The sequence below is a fragment of the Amblyomma mixtum genome, chromosome 5, assembly GCF_055824585.1.
Source record: "Amblyomma mixtum isolate Tamu chromosome 5, ASM5582458v1, whole genome shotgun sequence".
Taxonomy (NCBI): domain Eukaryota; kingdom Metazoa; phylum Arthropoda; class Arachnida; order Ixodida; family Ixodidae; genus Amblyomma; species Amblyomma mixtum.
In genome coordinates, this window is record NC_143016.1 from 19,427,396 (window position 1) to 19,432,776 (window position 5,381).

Sequence of the window (5,381 nt, forward strand, 5' to 3'; positions counted from 1 at the left end):
AAAACGTATTCGAATTAATTTTTCTGTCAGAAAGAAATAACGGCAGGTCTTTTGTTGTTACCAGTTTAGCACAATTGCTGGCTCCTTCCCGCATGCTATTCCTATTTACGTTGGCGGAAATGCTAGCAACAGCGTTCGGCTGTGGTGCAGTCTTAAAGGGCTTTTCCAAGTGCCAAAATAAACAGTATAGACAGGCCTTCTTAATAAGAGCACGTGCCTTTTGTTTCATCGTGGTATAGTCTGGTAGCACAGCGTTTTGTAGATGGTCTCTCGACGTAATCAGAGGCCTGGAATTATAGTCCCTCCTTCTATGCCGGCGCTCGTCGCAGCATTTCGCTTTGCAGATTTATAACAGGTAGCGCCTCCATATGATCAAATGTGCGTGGAGAGTTGTAAAAGGAAGAAGGCACGCATAAAGGCGCATCGTCGAAAGGAGACTGAGCGCCTGACGTCAATGTTACATTATCGGTGTCTGTCGAATCCACTGCGCCTGCTTGAGTCAGCGCTACGTACTCCGTGCGTCTAGCATGTATAACAATCAGTATCTGAGACACCGCCGCGGTGGCTCAGTGGTTACGGCGCTCGGCTGCTGACCCGAAAGACGCGGGTTCAATCCCGGCCACGGCGGCTGTATTTCGATGGGGGCGAAATTCAAGAGGCCCGTGTACTGTGCGATGTCAGTGCACGTTAAAGAACCCCAGGTGGTCGAAATTTCCGGAGCCCTCCACTACGGCGTCCCTCATAGCCTGAGTCACTTTGAGACGTTAAATCCTAATAAACCAAACCAAACCAACCAATATCTGAACTTCAGCAACCGTTCAAGTGTCATATATCGAACGAGTGAACACAAAAACAGTCACTGCACGCGTACGCCCACAAGAGATTTGCGAACGCTGTCAGACAATCCAGACAGACTGAGAGCAGTTTCAGATTGTCAGGTTGGCGAGAGGTCTGAAAACGTTTGTCTTTGAGCTACATTTCATTTTCTTACCTCTGCTACCGACACTTCGGCCGGTGGACTGCAGTGGCTGTTCTGAGGCTGGCCAGAGAGTCGGAAATTCAAGAAAAGGTCCAACTGCAAATCGCGAGCAAAATAGGCAAGAACCAACCCTTTACAATTTACCGGTAACAATGCACTCTGTATAAGCGTGACTTAGAAGAGCCCATAACATCTCCAACCCCATCGTATCCATGACTTTTGTGAACAGACGGAATTTCGTAGTTTGCCATTGTTATCTAAAACACAAGCTACAACCTAAAAATGTCAGGTAATATATGTTGCTCGGGAACGCGCGGCGTTCAGCAGCGACTATCGTCTATCTCCTTTTCCAGGAAGCTCACCACCCTCGTACAGTTAGCGCACCAAACTTCCTTTGCCCGATGGAGACACTTTGCTTGGGGCCTTTAGTGCCGCCTGGCATGCCTTACAGGATATTTACGCGAAGCGAAGTTGGTGAGCATGTACTGCGTGTTTTCCTGGTATCGTCAGCGCATATGTTTCAGGAAGACACACAAAAAAAGAATAATTCTGATAAGCGCAAAGCAAAACTGCCGATCCGAGCCAACACGACCAGGATAGCGTGGGTATGTCTTGTCCTTGTCCACTGAGCTTGTCCATTTCCCAAATCGGTGAAAACAGCACAGCGGCAGCCACGCTGCATTTTCATGATATCTGTTTTAGTGCGAAAGCACTACTACTGCACGAGGTCTAACCTGCTCAGCGAGTTTGTGTGAAGATTGACGTTGATGGCGGCCCTGGCAAATTCTAGAATAGCAGCATCCTGTGCATAAATAAAAGAAATATCGCCGCGACTGGGTTTCGAACACGCGGAAACGCGAACAGATCTGCTTCATTGGCTATTGGACGACGGCACTATACCATCGCTGCAGTCATTAACGTCATCATCATCATTAGCCTGACTACGCCCACTGCAGGGCAAAGGCCTCTCCCATGTCTCTCCAATTAACCCTGTCTTTTGCCAGCTGCGCCCACCGTATCCCCGCAAGCGTCTTATCACATCCGCCCACCTAACTTTCTCCCGCCACCCAGCCGGTCACATCTCCTATTAAACTTTCGAGGTGCGTGGTAAATAGTTGTATGGGCATCGAGCGCAGGATGGGCGTCGTCTGCTTTTTGATGGCAGCTGTAAAAGTCTATGCCTTGTAGTAAAGCATACAATTATTACTGGCTGTTCGGCAGACGGAAAGAGAACTCAAGAATGTAATGGCTGCAAACGTATTGATAAGCATAAAGTACAACCTTAACAACTCAGGCCGCACACATTTTACAGGGAATTACCATCCATGTTGCTTGTTTTTTATTTCTTCGCAGCCCCTGAAAGCCCTTCGTGCACCCCATGTGTGACAGCCAAGAATAAGCAGCGGCCTCCGGAGTACATCTGCAGGCCACATCAACGCACTGTGCTGTCCTGGGTGAAAGAGGCGGTGACATGGCTCACCGAATTACGTAATCTGCTTGGATAATATTGTGTCCAGGGACAGACAATTGAGAAAGCTTTAAGCTCCGACTCATGTACTCGCTGTTGAGATCAAGAGCAACGATTCTCTGTCGTGGCCATGTGATCCCAACCAGCAGGTACGTACGCGATTCGCCCGAGTCGGCGGCTGCTTAAGCTCTGATGCTATACGTGGCTGTCAAAACTTTGTAAAGCAACTGGAACTGGCATCCAGGATAAAATCAGGTTCCAGGTGTCTTCACTTGTCATTTCGTTCTCGTTCTCGTCGACAGTGAGCTACAAAAAGTTTTGGATGATGGTTGCGGAGGCGTCTCACCGCTTGTCGATGGTTCCTCTTTTGGGCTTCGCGGCGGGTCTCAGTGTTTGCGTGGCTGAAAGCAGGCTAGGAAGCTGCATAGTGGTTCGTCGCTTGCACTTCGGATAGATGATTCGGAGATCTCAAAGGCACTTGAGATTGTTTTGCGCCGCTGACTGCCGCAGCACGTGGGGTCGGTCATGGCCAATAGGCTATCGCATGCCCATTCATAGATCTTTTTTTTTTTGCTGTGGACGCTTCACATCTCGCTTTGGGAGCATTGAAGTTCCAACGGCCTTTGCCGACGTCGCCTTGCCGAAGGCACCGGGAAAACACGTTCTACTCTGTCCATTAGTCATCCATAATTGCACAGCCCTACTAGTCATACACGGTTGTGCAGCCCAACATCGCCAAGAAGTGAGGAGCAGGTTGCTTTAGCTCAAGCTGTGCTACACAGATGACGATTCAGGGACTTCTTATGTGCGACAATGGAGGGTCATGTTTCCCGCACCTGTAGAAAGACAAAGCTGACATGAAGAGCGCTCCCCCCGTTCCCCCTTCAACAGTGGCACACGCAGATTGGAGACACCGTATCTATGGTACTCCATTACAACGATGACCAAGGCCGAATTCAACTCGGCTCGGGGCCATACGATTGGAGCGGTGGAAGCTGGACAGATTAAAATGCAAACCACCTGAACCCAAGCGTTACCATTTGGCTAAGAAATCAGCATAGGAGGGAACGGTAAAGGCTTTTAGTGCGTAGAGATTTGATAGTGGGAGCTGCCCTCTGACTCACTAGAAATGAAACAGTGTTGCCTTGAGACGAATGTTCCAACTACGTCTGCTGGCTCCCAAAGCCGCTGGAAACTGGTAAGTAACCAGATCAGCGTATGGCGCTTTCCATAATTTGCTCCAACGCTGCGAGTTCGTTGCCTGGAAGTCGAGAAATCGTACTCTTCGAGTGCGCCATTTGTGAATATAGTCTGGCAGTTACTAAGTTTAAAGGCGATAAAAGAGAGAGAGAGTTTTTAATGACCTTTTCTGCTCTAAACAGCGGCTGCATTTATGGTGGTGGTGAAAACTTTTATTTTGTGAAAAAGAGTTTGGGAGCCACAGAGTGGCCCCGCTACATGGTCGGCGTCCCTAGTCCGGGACACCGCATGACGAGGCCCCGTCTCTCGCCCGTTTCACCAGAGCCCTTTGGGACTCAAGCGACGAGCAGTTGAGGAGGGCAGTCTCCCATGCCTCTCTGGAAGGGGTAGGGGAAGGGGGGAGGTGGGGATTTTGAGTACATGCCCACACCATGTGGATGATATCGCAGATCTCCCCACAGTGTGGGCATCGCCCATCCGTGTTATGATCGTAATGTTTTATTATTGCAGGACAGAGTAGAGTACCTGTCTGCAGGCGCCTTAAAGTTCGCTCCTCCGTCTTACTCAGTCCTTTTGTAGGGCGGTGGTTGTCGCTATAATGGCGGTGGTTGTCGCTATAATGTGTTAATATTTCCCTGAATCGCAGCAGCGGCTGGTTAGTCTCCCAGCCAGAAGAGCTGGGATGAGGAGCCTGGTGAGTAAGCGCTCGGGCAGCCGCGTCAGCGGCCTCATTACCTCGTAAGCCCTGGTGGCCAGGAGCCCAAATGATTCCTTTGGGTGTTGGATCAGTGGCAGTCCGTCGTAGAATACAAGCAGCTAAGGGGGAGATCTCCCCTGCCAAGTAATGTTCACATGCTTTTCGGGAGTCCGTGATGATTATTCTCGAATTGGCGTGGGCGGCAGCAAGCGCTATCGCTACTTCCTCGGCCCGCATTGAATTCGGGGCTCGAAAGGAGAGTCCATCAACGTGCATTTCCTGGTGAACGACAGCGGCCGAGTAAAATCCCGTGGGCGGTGGCCCTGCTACGTCTACATAATATACACCGGGTCGGGAGCCGTGTTGTCTCTCAAGAGCCCGAGCCCGCGCTTGCGCTTTTTAGATAGAAAAATAGGATAGAGAACAAACTTCAGGTCAGTGATGTCGTAGCTCAAATCAAGGACAAATGAGAACGGGCAGAGTATGTAATGCGAAGGAAGGATAACCAATGGTCCCTTGGATTTCATTAGAAGAAAAGCCCCGCATGTGGTGGCAGAGAGCCAATTGAGTGAATGAGATTAAGAAGTTGGCGGTGATTAGGTGGCCACAGCTAGCTCTGGACAGGAGTAATGCAGCCCCCACGGCAGAGGTCTTTTTCTCGTGTAGTGGACGTAGTTAGGCTGACGATTGTGATCATTATGTTGGCAATCACTGATTTCAAAGTTTTCCCTGACGGCCCATTACTAGGCTTACGTAGATCGCACGTCCACACCCTCTCGACAGGAAGCTGTCCCTGCATGAGGTAGCTGATGACTCAAGGCCGACTCGGCAACTTTCTCCATGGTCAGGAGGAAAACAAAGGTGGCTTGGTTTGTCAATCAGTACGCTAATGGCGGAATAGAAACCGTTCACCCTATATACTGCCATATATAAACCCTATATAGAAACTGCCATATATAAACAACCATCTACTCCTTTAGTGCTGTAAAAGACCTGCTAGACGTCTTACCAGGTGAAGGACAGAAGCAGGCTGTTGT